Here is an 18,292-nt window from a genome sequence, read left to right as displayed (position 1 = left end):
TTATATTATATGAGTGGAAATTTTTATATATATATAATTAAAAGGTAATATTTAAATAATTTGTAATATCACATGAAAAAAATATTGAAAAGAATATCACATGTTTGTATTTTAAATTTGTTTTTGAAATATTTTATAATAAAAATGATATTTTGTTAAAAGAGTGAAAAAAAAAATATACATTTTGAAAAAAAAGGTTATTTTTAAATGGAAATTGAAATTTATCTGTGAAAAATTAAATTACTAAATTATTAGGCACATTCACTAATTGAACCTTTAATCGTTTTTGGATAATCTAGTAAGTTCAGATTGTAGAGTAAATAACTTCAGATGTTTAAATCAAATTTCACTGAAATTGTTGATCAATCTTTTATGCCTAATATCTTTCTCATATGTAGCCTAATTGAGGCAATTAACTAGTCAAATTGAGAGTATTGATCAATAAAATAGAGTGAATGGACCAGATATGTAAAATGGGCCAAATATTCTGGTCAAAATTGTGACCCAACTTACTGACCTCGTGAGAACCTAAGAATTGATGTTAGTAAGTTTTATGGGCCCCATCATGATGTGTGTCGAACATCAACACTGTGGATTTGATGTGTCCCCTTTAGGTTATGAGATTTCTCAAAAATCATCTGTATATGAAACTCAAGTGGGCCATACCATCTAAAACTATGTGAAGACATCCTAAAAAATATATAAGCACTTGGTGGGGCCCACATGAGTTTTGGATGCTGTTGAAACTTGGTTTGACCCCTCACCCAGGTGGGACACACATAATGAGTGGGTTGGATATGTGAATCACATTTAGGCAGGACTAATATATGATTATGAATGTTTTAAGGAAACCCTTCTCCACTACGTTTAGGTGAGTTATTCGTTACCCTTACCAGAGTAAACTTTGTGGGGTCCACCATTATTTATTTATTTTATCCACTCCATTCATCCATGTTAATGGATAATTTAAGGTCTAAAGAACAAAAAGGAAGCATATCCAAAGCTCAAGTGGACCACACCACAGGAAATAGTGTGATTGAACCTCTACCATTTAAAATTTCTTGGAGGCCATAGAAATTTTGGATCAAGCTGATGTTTGTGTTTTCTATTCATTCATATATTTTTGATATTATGAACAACCTTTAACCATTTTTAAACAATCTGATCAGTCCAGATTGAACAGTAAATAACTTCAGATGTTTAAATTAAAATTCACTCAAATTGTTGATCAATCTTGTTTGCCCAATATCTTTCTCATGTGTAGCATGATCGGGGCGAGTAACTAGTCAAATTGAGGGTAATGATCAGTAAAATAGAGTGAATGGACCAAACATGTAAAATGGGCCCAATATTCTAGTCAAAATTGTGACCCAACTTACTGACCTCGTGAGAACATAAGAATTGATGTTAGTAAGTTTTGTGGGCCCCATCATGATGTATGTCGAACATCAACATCGTGGATTTGATGTGTCCCCTTTAGATTATGAGATATCGCTTCATTTATATCTTTTTGATATTATGAACATGTTGGATGTCAAATAAACATTACTGTGGGCCCAAGGAAGGTATCAACGGTGGAAATCATTATTCCACACTGTTTCACGTGGCATGGTACACTTGAGTTTTGGATTTACCAAAAATTTGGGATCAACCGACATTGTTCATCCATTTTTCAAGATAATTTTAGAGAATTATCTAAAAAATGAATCATATACAAAGATTAAATGGACCACACAACAAATAAGGGGAACGGATTGACTACTCCCCCTGACACCATCCAATGGTTAGTGGTTGGTGCTCTATGAGCCCTACCATGGTGTATGTATTTAATCCATGTCATCTATCTATTTTTAAAGATCATCTTACGGTATGAGACTAAAAATGAGATATATCTAAATCTTAAGTGGACCACATTCCAGGAAACAGTGTTGAATGATCGTCAACCATTAAAAAACATTTTGGGGCCATAAAAGTTTTGGATCAAGCTGATTTTTATTTTTCCCCTTCATCTGGCCATGTATGACCTAATCAACATATTGGATGTCAAATAAACATTACAGTGGGCCTTATGAGGATTTTAATGATGGATATCCAATCACTATTATTTTCATGTGGTGTGGTGCACCTGAGATATCGAAATTGCACGCCTCAAGTCACTCGCTGAAGCTTCTCTACGAAGATCCCATTATTTTTCCAGCATCTCAACCATTGGCAGCTTCTCTACGAAGATCCCATTATTTTTCCAGCATCTCAACCACCGACAACTTCTTTACGAAGATCCCATTATTCTCCCACTGCCTTTTGTAGTGTGGTCCACTTGATCTTTGGATTTGTCTTATTTTTTGGCCCAAGACTTGTGACGAGCTCTCCAAATGGACAAACGGTTTAGATATAACACATATCTCATATGGGACCCACAAAACACACCAGCAACGTCGGTGGTGTGTGGTACACTAGCCAATCAATTTTTGCACATCATTTTAATACTATATCACATCAATGAGGTAGATCAAAATCTCAGGTGGACCACACCATGGGAAAACAATATTGAATGAATGTCTATGGTGCTCACTGAATTCCCACTGTTTCCTCTCCTGTGGTCTAGTTGAGTGTTGGATACACCTAATTTTTGGTCACACGTCCTAAAATAATCTCATAAAATGGACGGATGTGGTGGATTTCTCACAGACATCTCGGTTAGCCCCACCCAACATACGGAATCAAGTAATCAATGGCTTAGATTTTGGAACCATGGGCTCTACCCATCATAATAAAAGACATGCTTACACCATGTAAAAGATCATGTTGGGCCCCATGTGGAGTTAGTTTTAGTTTTAAATGTGCTAGTTTTGGGTCCAATGTAAAATGGTGGTGATTTATGCAGTCACTAGTGGAAATGATATGTAGTTATCCAGACCATCCAAATAGTGGGTCCTCTTGTAGATGGTTAATATTTATCTTGTACCCATATTATACAATCTTAACCATCTGGTAAATGGGCCCTTAAATGTATGGCTGAAAACTTAGTTTAGTATATAATTTAGTGTTAAACTCACATTGTTCGAATGTGAATAAAAAACTCATTTTGAAAGAGGAATTTTCGAAACCCTCTTTCAGTGCCTTTTACTTTCTCGCTTTCCCTCTTGCTCTTGCTCTGGCTCTCCCGCACTCGTTGCGACTCTTGTTCTCCCTCCACCTCTCTGAGCAATGCCGACCCTAACCCATCTCCAATCAAAAAATTTCAGTACCGTCTAAACCCCATCGTTTTCACCCCATTGTCATGGTAGGAACTCGCTGCACTCATTGTCGCTGCACTAGTCTCCACTACACTCATTTCCTTTGTCGATCTGGTGGTCGATCCGGGATGGATTTGTTGATTTCAGGAGAATCAGGGGATATGGTTTTTGCATAACCCCTCCATCATCCCCAGCGTCAAGTTCTTACAGGTAAATTCGTCCATATTCTCTTCTAATTCAGTTGAAAATTGGGGATACGGTTCATACATTAGCTATTTATTGAATTTCCTGAGAGAAGGGGGGATTTGGCTTAGGACTATGCTTTTGTTTTGACATTATTGCATTAATCTGTTCTCAAAGAATAGAGATTTGGATTTCAAGTTGATCATGATTCATGGCCATCCATCCATTGGTAACCATTGTGCATCAAGGTTGCTTTTTTATGATTCAGTTATGTTATTCTTAGCTTGTATGGTCACCTAAACTTATAACCTTAACCTTGATGATAGCCCAAACCAGGGCCAACCTTGCCTAACCCTTTTACCACCCACGCAATACATGTTTCCTAGGGCTCTAATTTCTTGTTGTATTCATTTTCACCGAGGGTTGTTCATATGGCATTGTTCACCCTCACTTCTCTCCCAATTCATTTAGACAGCTATGATCTTCGATCCATGAGATCTTTTCCATGTGGCCCATTGACAATGTGACCAACTACATGAACCGTTGAGATCAAGAACCATGTGTGCGTAACATGTTCGGAGTACGAAGAAAGAAATTAGAATCTTACCATTATCAGTAATGTAAATAACTGGGTGTTTGTATTTTTCCTTTATGTAGACCAACAGATCTCGTATGCCTTATGGGTATACATACAACCATGATGCACCAGTCTATAATTTAGAAACTAGTTAGTGCACATACACTTGAAAGGCTGGTATAACAGGTATCAGCCCATATGCTCTACCAAGTCTACTACGTACCCAGGTAGACCCTCCACGACATGAGTTCGTGTCGACAGCGTGGGAACTGAGGGTCCCACCATGTGTTCTTATTTTAGATAAATATGCTCTCTACCATGAAGTATGTATGGCAGATCTAATTGTTTGATCCGTGAAGTGAAAGATGAGGGTAGGTAAAGGAGAAAATAAGACTAATTTTCAGCTTGAAAATGGTTTTGTACAAATGGAAAAAATAAATAAATAATCTACTGATCTTACTAGTAAATCAGAATCCATAGAAAAACTAACTTCCATCTATACAATCAAACCCAAAAGGTGGAATGGTTACATCCTCTCCTCTCATCTAAAACTTGTTAAGCCTAGTTATGTGGGTTTATGATGTCTTATCTCTTAGGTTTATATTATCTGGGCATATCCAAAGATCTCTCAAGTGATCACAACCAACATTCACACAAGTGGTTACTACTTGGTTTAAGTAAATAAATCTTTTATATGTGATCACTTTTATCAACTCCATCTGAGTTAGGCCGTTGGGTAATGAGTAGAATGAGTTGTCTACAAATTAATGAATGAGAAGGTTGCAAGGAACAGTTCTCTTCTTGGAAGCCTAAGAGTAGCACATGGATCCTGCATATGGTGTGAAAACCTCTCATTTAATGTAGAGAGAGAAAGTTGACCTTGAGGCTTCCTTAGAATGGTGCTAGAGCAACTGTGTAATTGGACCCACCTCATGATAGCTTGTTCTTGCACCCGATGTCAACATTACGGAGTTCATAAGCTTGGGGTATTTCATCTATTTTCCTATTATTTCAATTTTGTGGCATGCCTTTCACGACATGAGAAGTGTTCTGTCCATATTTTCTTTCTTTCCAATTTTTTTTCACAATAATGTTTTCATTATCTTTCAACTGAAAAAAGAAAAGAAAATAATGAAGTGGCTGGATGTAGAACAAATGAAAGCAGAAATTTGAAGTTTCAGTACTTGAATTGAATGTTCTGAATCTTTTTTCTTAACTAGTGTATGGTGGTGTCTTTTGAGTAGGTGTGTAATCATTGATTGTTTGGTGGTGTCTTTTGAGTAGATGCTGCAGTTACTTTCAGTCCCAGTTGATGTACAGTTTTGTGTGTTTAGCTATATAAGGCTATGTGGCTGTGTGGAAGGTTGTATTGTTATAAACATTTGTAGCATGGAAAACGACATTCATGTGCATTTGTAGTCTATTTTGAAAACATTAAATAAACTGTTAACTCACATCGTTCTCTCAGCTTGGTGCTGATTCACTTGACACAGTACTTTCAACTCTTATACCTAACCTCTTTTATGGTCGTTTTCACTATTCCAGCAAATCATTTTTGTTAGTCATAATTAACTCAAAATTAACCTAGCACATAGAAGGAATATAGATACACAAGTAATTCCCCTCAATATTTTCATATGGATGTTTCTTGTTTTACTTACCTTTTATGTTGTTTATAAATGTATTAGCTCGAAATTGATGGAGCAGACCCGGATGTGCGTTGGAGATATCCGGATGTTGAGCGGGGGTCCCTGGAAGGTGGGAACCACTGTTATGACCATGATGAAGCTGTCCATTTCCTATGGACAACATTGGAGTGGCCTGGCCATTTGGACAGGACGTGTTTATCTATTTGCTCGAAATTGATGGAGCAGACCCGAATGTGCGTCGAAGCTATCTGGATGTTGAGCGGGGGTCCCTAGAAGGTGAGAACTGCTGTTATGACCATGATAAAGCCGTCCATTTCCTATGGAAAGCATTGGAGTGGCATGACCATTTGGACAGGCCGTGTTTATGTATTAACACAAAATTGTTGGAGCAGACCCTAGTATAACCCTAAACCTGAACCTACACCTAAAACTAAGACATAAAACTAAACATCATGGTGGGGATAGTGTCCCTGACCATTGATTCCTTCCTGGGACCCACCACGGTGGTTATTTGAGATCCAACCTGTTGGTAAGTTCACACAGACCTAGACCTAAAGAAGGAATAACACAAATATCAGCTTGATTGAAAACTTGAAAATCCAAACCTAAACCCGATCCCGAACCCAAACCTGATTTCCTAAACCTAAACCTTAACCTATTCTCAATTCCCTAAAGCTATAACCTATAACCTAAACTTAAACATATAACCTTAACCTAAACCTATAACCTAAACCTAAACCTAAAACCTAAATGTAATCTCAAATCCCTAAACCTAAACCTACACCTAATCCTAATCTCAACTCCTTAACCTAAACCTAAACTTGAAAACCCAAACCTAAACCTGAACTCGAACCCGAACCCGATTTCCTAAACCTAAACCTTAACCTATTGTCAATTCCGTAAAGTTATAACATATAACCTAGAACCTAAACCTAAACCTAAACCTATCACCGTAACCTAAACTAAAACCTATAACCTAAACCTTAACCTATAACCTAAACTTATAACCTATAACCTAACCTTAACCTAAACCTAAAACCTAAACCTAAACCTAAAACCTAAATGTATTCTCAAATCCCTAAACTAAACCTACACCTAATCCTAATCTCAACTGCCTAACCTAAACTTAAACCTAAACTTGAAAACCCAAACCTAAACCCGATCCTGAACCCAAACCCGATTTCCTAAACCTAAACTTATAACCTTAACCTAAACATATTCTCAAATCCCAAAACCTATAACCTAACCCTACACCTAAACCTTAACCTAAACCTAAACCTTAACCTATAACCTAAACTCAATTCCCTAAACCTTAACCTATAACCTAACCTAAACCTAAACCTATAACCTACACTTATAACCTAAACCTAAACCTATAACCTAAACATAAAATCTAAACCTAAACCTATACTTATAACCTAAACCTATACTTATAACCTAAACCTATTCTTATTACCTAAACCTATACTTATAACCTAAACCTATTCTCAAATCCCTAAACCTATTCTTATTACCTAAACCTATACTTATAACCTAAACCTATTCTCAAATCCCAAAACCTATAACCTTAACATAAACCTTAACCTAAACCTAAACCTATAACCTATAACCAAAACCTAAACCTAAACCTAAACCTACACTGATAACCTATAACCTAAACCTAAACCTAAAACCCAAACGTAAACCCGATCTCGAACCCGAACCCGATTTCCTAAACCTAAACCTTAACGTATTCTTAAATCCCTAAACCTAAACCTACACCTAATCCTAATCTCAACTCTCTAACCTAAACCTAAACCTAAACTTGAAAACCCAAACCTAAACCCGATCCCGAACCCGAACCCGATTTCCTAAACCTAAACTTATAACCTTAACCTAAACCTATTCTCAAATCCCAAAACCTATAACCTAAACCTAAACCTAAACCTTAACCTAAACCTAAACCTTAACCTATAACCTAAACCTATAACCTAAACTCAATTCCCTAAACCTTAACCTATAACCAAACCTAAACCTAAACCTATAACCTACACTTATAACCTAAACCTAAACCCATGACCTTAACCTAAACATAAAACCTAAACCTAAACCTATACTTATAACCGAAACCTATTCTTATAACCTAAACCTATTCTCAAATCCCAAAACCTTTAACCTAAACCTAAACCTAAACCTTAACCTAAACCTAAACCTATAACCTAAACCTATAACCTATAACCTAAACCTATAACCTAAACCTAAACCTAAACGTATAACCTATAACCTAACCCTAAACCTAAAACCCAAACGTAAACCCGATCTTGAACCCAAACCCGATTTCCTAAACCTAAACCTTAATGTATTCTCAAATCCCTAAACGTAAACCTAAAACCCAAACGTAAACTCGATCTCGAACCCGAACCCGATTTCCTAAACCTAAACCTTAACGTATTCTCAAATCCCTAAACCTAAACCTACTCCTAATCCTAATCTCAACTCCCTAACCTAAAACTAAACCTAAACTTGAAAACCCAAACCTAAACCCGATCCCGAACCCGAACCCGATTTCTTAAACCTAAACTTATAACCTTAACCTAAACCTATTCTCAAATCCCAAAACCTATTACTTAAACCTAAACCTAAACTTTAACCTAAACCCAAAACCTTAACCTATAACCTAAACCTTAACCTATAACCTTAACTTATAACCTAAACCTATAACCTAAACTCATTTCCCTAAACCTTAACCTATAACCTAACCTAAACCTAAACCTACAACCCGAACCCGATTTCCTAAGCCTAAACCTTAACGTATTCTCAAATCCCTAAACCTAAACCTATAACATACACTTATAACCTAAACCTAAACCTATAACCTAAACCTATAACCTTAACTTAAATGTAAAACCTAAACCCAAACCTAAAACCTAAATGTATTCTCAAATCCCTAAACCTAAACCTAAACCTAAACCTATAACCTACACCATTAACATAAACTCATAACCTACAACATTAACCTAAACCTATACTTATAACCTAAACCTATTCTCAAATCCCAAAACCTATAACCTATAACCTAAACCTATAACCTATAACCTAAACTCAATTCCCTAAACCTTAACCTATAACCTAACCTAAACCTAAACCTATAACCTGCACTTATAACCTAAACCTAAACCTATAACCTTAACCTAAACATAAAACCTAAACCTAAACCTATACTTATAACCTAAACCAATACTTATAACCTAAACCTATTCTCAAATCCCAAAACCTATAACCTATAACCTAAACTTAAAACCTAAACCTAAACCTACACTTATAACCTATAACCTAAACCTATAACTAAACATAAAACTCAAACGTAAACCCGATCTCGAACCCGAACCCAATTTCCTTAACCTAAACCTTAACGTATTCTCAAATCCCTAAACCTAAACCTACACCTAATCCTAATCTCAACTCCCTAACCTAAACCAAAACCTAAACTTGAAAACCCAAACCTAAACCCGATCCCGAACCCGAACCCAATTTCCTAAACCTAAACTTATAACCTTAACCTAAACTTATTCCCAAATCCCAAAACCTATAACCTAAAACTAAACCTAAACCTTAACCTATAACCTAAACTCAATTCCCTAAACCTTAACCTATAACCTTAACCTATAACCTAAACTCAATTCCCTAAACCTTAACCTATAACCTAACCTAAACCTAAACCTATAACCTACACTTATAAGTTAAGGTTATATGAACTTATAAACTTAACCTATAAACTTATAACCTAACCTAAACCTAAACCTATAACTCGATCCATCGTCGTTGGCGAGAGCACCGTACGCCGAGCTGATATCGTAGAGAGAGAGGTTCGGTAGCTACGGGTCATCATCCATGACATCAGAGAGCAGCTGGAAAGGCAGAGGGAGTAACTGGCGAGGCGGAGGGAGGAGCAGGAGAGGAAATGGTGGAGCTGGCGAGGCAAAGGGACGAGCAGGAGAGGAAGATGGAGGAGATGCGGGTGGAGCATGAGCGACGGATGACGGAGATGTTTCAGGCTCTCATTGCACGCTTACCCACCGATACCCCACCACCTCCGCCATCATCTTTGTGATTTTTTGTATTTTATTTATGATGTTAAACTTATATGTATTTATGAGAAAATGAATGTGATGTAGATAAGATTGTTTATGTTTAGATGGATTTACGTAGTTTGGGTTTAGATGGATGTGAATGTGAATATAATGAAATATATTATATAGCAGGTGTATATCAGGAAGAATATGATGAAAATATTGTAACAGGTATATATCAGGAATTTTGTGTTGGAATATTGAAAAAAAAAAGAGACTTTTACCTACGAAATATTTCATAGGTAAAAGTTTCATCCATGTTTTTTACCTACGAAAAGTTTCGTAGGTAAAAGTTTTGTAAATACTTTTCCCTACGAAAATTTTCGTAGGTAAAAGTATCGTGAATTATTTTTACCTATGAAAAGAATCGCCAGTAAAAGTTTTGTATGTAAAAGTTTTGTAAATATTTTTACCTACGAAAAAAATCGTCGGTAAAAGTTTTTTACTTATTTTTTACCAACGAAAAAAATTCGTTGGTAAAAGTTTTGTAAATATTTTTACCTACAAAAAAAATCGTCGGTAAAAGTTTTTTACTTATTTTTTACCGATGAAAAATTTCATCGGTAAAAGTTTTGTAAATATTATTACCTACGAAAAAAATCATCGGTAAAAGTTTTTTACTTATTTTTTACCGACGAAAAAATTCATCGGTAAAAATCTTACCTTTACCAACGATTTAAAATTTTTGTTGGTAAAAGCCTTTTGCGATGGTGTATTACCGACAAATTTACCGATGAAAATTTTCGTCGGTAAAACTCTTTACCTATGAAAAACTGGCTTTTAATGACGAAAATTTTCATTGGTAAAAGTGGAATTTCTTGTAGTGAGAATCCAACAAATGGCAATATTTTTAAAGTGAATGGACATTGTTTAAAACCATTTGTTGATAAGTTTGATTCAGAGGACATGTCCATACGTTTGATTGATCCTGTTTACCAAGATTGACCTCCTAGTCTGATAGAGGTGTATTTAGGTTTATTGCTTTCATAGGATTTAGGACTAGGATAGTTTGCTTTCCATTGATAGTCTGTGTGCTAGCCCATCTTCGTTTTGAGATCCTTGGAAAAGCTGCAATTCACCTTCTTCAGGTACTACCTTTTCTTCACTACTCCTTTCTTTTCGTTGCCTCATATGCATTACATGCTCATATCTTTTACATCGAGGATAATGTAGATTTTAGGTTGGCGGTGTGGATTAGGTAAAATTTTCAATTTTTCAAGATAGAACCTATTTGGAAAATAATATTTTATCTATTTAAGAATGCTTTGAGTATGATGATAAGATAGAAATCAAATTTTGAATTGTTAGAGTTTGATCAACTAAGTAGCCTATCACTTACGATTCTTACACTCAATTGATTAAGAGGAAGTTTGAATATCATGCTAATCTAAATCACAAGACACGTTCAATTTGCCTTTTGTGAATGGTACTAGATTTTTTTATTGTTAGTATGATGATCATTGAAAATTGAATTTGGAGAATTTTATCCACCTTAAAAGAAGAAAAGAACCAGTTAAAAAACAAGAGATCGACAAAACAGCTATGTATGGTGAAAAGATTGAAAAAGTTTAAAAAATAATGAAAAATCTGAAAGAAAAGAGAAAAGATGAAAAGACTGAATTAATACAAATGACCATCGATATAAAATAAAAAACTGAAAAAAGAAGGAAAATGGGATAAGTTCGGAATTAGTACTTGAATTTTCAACCAATCTTGAAGTGATGAGCATGGCTAACATTATAAAAAGATAGTATTTTTATGAGAAGTAAGTTGATTTGCACTAAGCACATTGAAAAACTTGATATATGAACTTATGCTCTTATGTGATTAATAAAGAACCCATTTGATTGATTGCTTGTTTGATTCAGCTCTAGGTTTTCAAATTTTCACTCTCACCTCTTTGAATTATACTCATTTATACTCATCTGCACAAAAGGTAAGAAATCCTAACCCTAATCTTGATTTAGGGATCCAAATAGAGTAAAGGATGAAATAACTAACCTATTTCAATGTTTAGCTACCCATTGTTCTGTATTCGGGAACATAGGATTCGAACTGAGTTCAAAACGAGCAATCCGACGAAAGGTGCGGACTATAAACATTTGCATTATGGTTTTCAAGGCTTTCAATGTCAGCTAATGATTTATGTCTGACTTGATTGCTATTATATCGTCTTAGACACACCGATTTCGATGTATTACACATCTATGAACCATGTTGTATAACTATACATCCTATGTGTTTGCTGAAATGTTTGAATAAATATGTAAACATGATCTATGATTGTTATGATTACTAAGCTAGGATTCATGATTGTTATTTGCATGATGACATCTGTAAGACTCGTATCCTAGTCCGTACTGTTCTGTAGGCTTCTGCGGTCCTTCTGGTCGAATTTCGGCAACCCTCAACCCGTATTCGGTGTTTGCGCATGATCCTAAGCCCGGTCCCTCATACCGAAGTCGGTTCGAACCAAAACTTATATCTTAGAGACCGCGCCGTCGTCGTGGTTCCAACGCCGCGACTCGCGCACTGATCCGATACCCAGGTTAGAAGATGTGGGCCCACGTTCAATTCGAAGATAATGCCGCGCATTGCAAATTTCAAGAGAATCTCTATAACATGTCCCATTAATCAATCAATCACTCATGTCAAGTACAAGCCATACCCAAGTACAAGCAACCCATCTCTCCCATTCCCAACGTCAACTCTCTCTCTCTCTCTCCACCCATCCCTTTCTTACAACACATCACTCCACCCATCACCCATCACACATCATCCCATCCCTTTTCACCCATCACTCCTCTCTCTCTCATTCCATCTCTCCACTTCCAAGCAACCCAAAACTTCACACATCCAAGCATTCTCAAGTTTTCCCAAAAACATCAAGTGTGGCCCACCCTTTCATCTCTCATCCCCACCATCAAAATTCCATCATCCACCGTCAAAGGTTAAGCATAGGAGACGAAGGGACCAATGAGAAGGCCTAGAGGTGGGTGATCCACCATTGAATTCTTATTTTTAGGTCCCACTTGTTGGTGGGACCCATTTTGATGTATGAGTTTTATCTTATGGGGCCCATACTAGCGGGGCCCCTCCATCGCCGTCTCTCTTGTCTTCCTTTCTCTCTCTTTCCTTGTTTTCTTTTTGATGACGTGGTCGTGTGGCCCACTCGGATGTACCCCGCATGGTGTATGTCTCATCCACACCATCTAGCCATATGATGGCCCACCTGAGCAGGGCCCACCTTAAAGTATGTGTTACGCCCAAACCATCCAGCGTTTAGGGACGCTGGACGTGTAATGAAAAATAAAAAAATATTAGCTTCGTTCAACAAGCCTTGGTTGGACCATTCATACAGGCCCCACCTTGATGCATGTATACAATCCAAGCCGTCTATCCTCTTTCTCTGCTCATTGTAGGCGTTGAGACAAAAAATGAGACCAACCTGATTTCCTGGCGGGCCGTAGTATTGAAAATGGTACTTCTATAGCTGAAATATACCCCGAGGTTTTTGTACACCAAAACCCATCGAATATTGGGCTTGATAGGTTTGTATTGAGCCATGGAAACCAATGGCCGGGTCGGATTTACTTGATGCGGGCCCCAACTGTGAAAAACCACAGGAAAACATTTTAAAAATATATATATATACATGTAACGCACGCAGGCGGCGCGCGCCTGACAGACGGACGGACGGACTGGGTTGGGACCACAGGTCCCAGCTGTGGACCCCACCTTGATGTTTTAGAACATCAATACCGTGCATTTTGATGGCCCCCTTCTGATCAGGGGCCACCCCCAAAATCAGCCATATCCACAACTCAGGTGGCCCACATCATAGGAAACAGTGGTGATTAAACGGCTACCGTTGAAACGCCTTTTGGGCAATACCAAGGTTTTGGCTCAATTAGAAATTTATTTTCCTCTTCTACAGGGTACGTGTGACCCTATGTAACACCTCGTACTTTCCAGTACTTGGGTGTTACCATTTAATTTAATTTAATATAAATACAAGAAAATAATACAACCTAAATATATATATACTATGGAATGTTATTTATATATTTTATAAATATTTAAAGTTTCGTAATAAAATAATATTTAACTATAATCCATGTTATATGCATATACTTACAACAACATTAATATAAATTACAAACTATAGAATCTGTAATACATAAAAATGAAATATACTGGAAAATTTTAATGACTTATATAAAATTTAAAGCCTAACACATATATGACCATACAAATCAAATACAAATAATATATATATATATATATATATATATATATATATATATATATATATATATATATATATATATATCTTTGCTTACTGATATTCATATAATTTATATATACTAACAATTTGTGGTAATATAAAATATATATGACAAAATATATATAAAGGAAATAAATAATGATAATAATAATAATAATATTGATGTTGAAAACATTATAAAAAGGGTATTTAATATCATAACCGTGTATATTAGACATTTGATCCATAACCCAGCCATTAAATCCTAGTTAAGTGGCCCTGTAGACCCTTGTACCATTGATGACAAGTTTAGAGGCAAACTGACCATCGAATCAAGGAAAAACACACAAATATGATCTGAATCAAGTCGTGGGCCCCACCTGGACATTTCACTGGCCTGAACATTGATCCCAGACCCTGCTTGGGAACTTCCAAATGGAATGGGCGGTTCTGATTAGCCCCACCACCCCGGTGGGACCCATTATAGGGGGTGTGTGTGTATAACAAACGGGCACTTGAGGTGTACCATATCTGTCAACACGGCCAGACCGTGTTGATCAAAAATTTCCCAATAAAGGGAGCATTCTCTCTTTCCTGCTCCCGCCTGCGGGCGTTTTTTTAAAAGAAAAACAGAGGGCGTCCGTTTTGGCCACATGATGGCCCACTAATTGTCATCCATCAAATGATCTGGACCGCCCATCTTAGAGATTAGGAGTTTTATACTGAATCCGCACAGTTTCACGCGTGGTATCACACGTACAGATGCACATTCACGGGCGCAAGCGGGCTGTGTAAGACCATGTTTCCAAAAGGAGAAACTGTCTCTGCTGCTGCCCAGCTGGTGGTCTGTGTGCACACGCTTCCTTCGATCTTGACCATCCGGCTGTGGGAAAATCTCAACCGTTCACCCCTAGCTACGTGGTTTAGGTTTCTCTCCATACCAGAGAATAGAAAACGGCCGGTCTCACCCCTACCCACCGTTTTGAGTGGCGGTTTTAACTGGATCAGATCCTAGCCGCTCATCTTCCATCCGAGGGTTGTGAGGGAGCCCGAGTGCTATAAAAACAGAGAGGAAACGCCCTATTCCTTCCATCTCACGCGGCAGGAGAAAAACAGAGAGAGAGAGAGTTGCAGTTTCCTTCTATCTCCGAACCCACCATGCTCGGCTCCCGGCGCCCATTCGCCATGTTCCGATCCTGGGATGCTACAAGGAGGATTTTCAACATCGCTTGATTCGTAATAAGCATAACCAAAGGCATAACCCACAAACAACAATCGAAAACTCCATCACATTTCCACTATAATCAAAAACTTTACAGGTACAATGAGCATAAGGGAAATACAATGAAGATAGACCAAAACTCCAAAAAGAAGATCAGCCACGCGTCCAAGCCTCAGCGCTGCTGCGATCCAACGTCACCTGCACGCAACGGTCGTGCATAAGCTTATAGAAAGCTTAGAGGGTGGTGAAAGTGTATGCTCAAGGTGATAATGTAGTCATGCAGAAGAGTAATGCGGAACATGCTGATGAATGCTAAGAATCCCATTAGCCGTATCAAGGCCATGCGGTGCAAAGAATGATGTCGGCCATACTAAGGCCATGCAATGCAAAATGCAAGTCAAGCATACAAATCCTCATCTAAGTCCACATGTCAATACGGCTCAAATCCGAAATATCACTGGGGTCTAGTACACTCCAAGCCGATTGCCGCCCCATCGCGCGCAATAAGGTGAGTGGAAAAGACCTCACTATCCGCCGCCAATATCGGGCTCGGCTCGTCAATAGCGGACCCATTCCTCGAGCCGGTCGAACCAACCTAGCATTGCCCCCTACTCTGGGGGGTAAGGCCGCACCCCTTCCAACCGACCACGACACGGTGGAAAACGCGGCCGTCTGGTAATCGGCAATCGGCGCTCATGCATCCACTCGGTCTAGACGTTGGAGCAACCTCCCGGTACCATAAGGGTTTAGGGACTTTCACCCGGGGATATCTATTGCACCCCATGTAGAACAAGATTTCCGTATCCAATCCCGCCAACCACGATGCGTCTGTGGAGGCTATGGCCCCGATGTCGCTAGGGCGTACAGATCACAATATCACACAATGTAAATGCATGAATCACACTATCCATCATGCAAGGAATCCTGCGCGTATCGTGCGCTCATGTAGGGCAACACCTCCCGTACCCCATAAACAATCTGCCCAAAGGCATATGCTATGATCAGTCATTTCTCATATCAAGCATACGTATGATGCATATGATCATGAATCATGAAATTAAACATGCTATATAGGATGGATGATGTACATAACGAAGGTGGGCCTAGACGGCCTACACATAACACGCACGAGCCTAACAATGGGCCTTAGGGAATGTCATAATGTGGACATTTAACCACACTATACTTGCAATGTGGACGTCAAACCACCATTGCTCCCAAGGCATAGCCCTGACGTAAACATCATTACATAAGTCATGCTGGGATCGTACATTGCAATGGACCTTAGGCACGTCCCATTAGGCCTTAAATACGTCAAATGGGCCATATCATATGGGCCTTGTATTCATCAAGTGGGCCACATCACTGGGCTGCACCAATGGGCCTTATGTGCATTGCAATGGACTATAAACTGTGGGCTTTAGAACGTATCAAATGGGCCTAATCTTATGGGCCTTATGTGTATCAAATGGGCCTCGACAATTGGGCTCCATATGTACGTCAAATGGGTCTACTCACCTGGCCTTATATGAATCAAATGGGCCTCACCAATTGGGCCCCATGTACAAATCAAATGGGCCTCAACTCATTGGCCCCATTACGTCAAATGAACCTCGACCCATGGCCTCTAATACATTGGATGGGCCTCAACCCAGGGGCCTTTTATATACATCAAAGTGGGCCTCAACCATGAGTCACAGGTACTGAGGTGGGCCTCAATCACGGGCCTCAACATTAGTAAAAAAATAAAAAATAATAAAATAAAAATATATACATATAATATAGTATATAATATGTATATATAGTATATAATATATATATACATAATACATATAATATTATATGAAATATAATATTATATATATATATATATACACACACACACACACACGCACACATCACAGTGGGCCCACACACTCATCACAGTGGGCCCACACACGTCACAGTGGGTCCACGTCCACCGTCCAGGCGGACGGTGGGAATGAAGCACATACATCAATGTGGGCTCCATGTGGGGCCCACCGAAATGTTTATATCCCATCCGGACCGTTGATAAGGTCCAGCAGACCTAGATGAAGGGTGAAAAGAATTTTCACCCTGATCCGAAACTTCTGTGGGCCCAAAAAGGGTTTCAAAGGTAAATGTTCAATTCCACTGTTTCACACGATGTGGGCCACCTGAGTCTTGGAACAGGCTGATTTTTGGGGTGGGCCCATGCCAGGGGGTGGCCCACCCTATGAACGGTTTAGATAGTATATAAACATCAAAGTGGGGCCCATAGCTACAGTAACTCGGGCGCTGGGGCGCTGGCAGCGCTGCTGCGCTTCTGACAAAGCAGCAGCGGCTGCTGTTATTTTTTTTTTTATTTTTTTTTTATTCCCCTTTTCTTGAGGATTTTACCGGTGGGGTCCACATCCAAGCAATCCACCCCATCCAATGGCCCTCCATGGCTCTAAACAAACAAAACAAGCCCAATATTGGGCCTGTTTCGGCGTATAAAAGCAATAGGGGAGGTTTTAATGGTGAAGACCACCATTTGCTACGGTATGGCCCGCCCGAAGGTCTGATTGGTCCCATATTTCGGCTCAACGCCTAAAAGATGGTTGGGAAGGGAATGGATGGCATGGATTGAAAACATGCATCAAGGTGGGGCCTACATGAGTGGACCATTCCAAGCTTAAGGGAAAAACTTGTATTTGTGTTTCTCCCAACAGACGTCCACCGTCCCAGGACGCGGGACTTTGCATAAATGGTGGAGGTGGGCCCGGCGTAGGTGGGCCCCCCAGTGATGGGTGGCATGGAACCACACCAATAAGGTGGGCCCCGCTTATAAATGGTTTGGAATAAATACCTACCTCATGGTGGGGTCCATTCAAGTGGGCCACACAACCTCATCATCATAACAACATAATAAAATGAAATAAAATAAATAAAAGAAATAAAATAAAAAGGGAGAGAGATAGAGAGTGAGACCGCGTGATGGAGGGACCCCGGCACTATGGGCCCTCCCTTGCACCAAATCATACATCAAGTGGGTCCCATTTTATGT

The sequence above is a fragment of the Magnolia sinica genome, chromosome 3 (assembly GCF_029962835.1).
Source record: "Magnolia sinica isolate HGM2019 chromosome 3, MsV1, whole genome shotgun sequence".
In the NCBI taxonomy this organism is placed as follows: Eukaryota; Viridiplantae; Streptophyta; class Magnoliopsida; order Magnoliales; family Magnoliaceae; genus Magnolia; species Magnolia sinica.
This window is presented reverse-complemented; position numbering follows the sequence as displayed.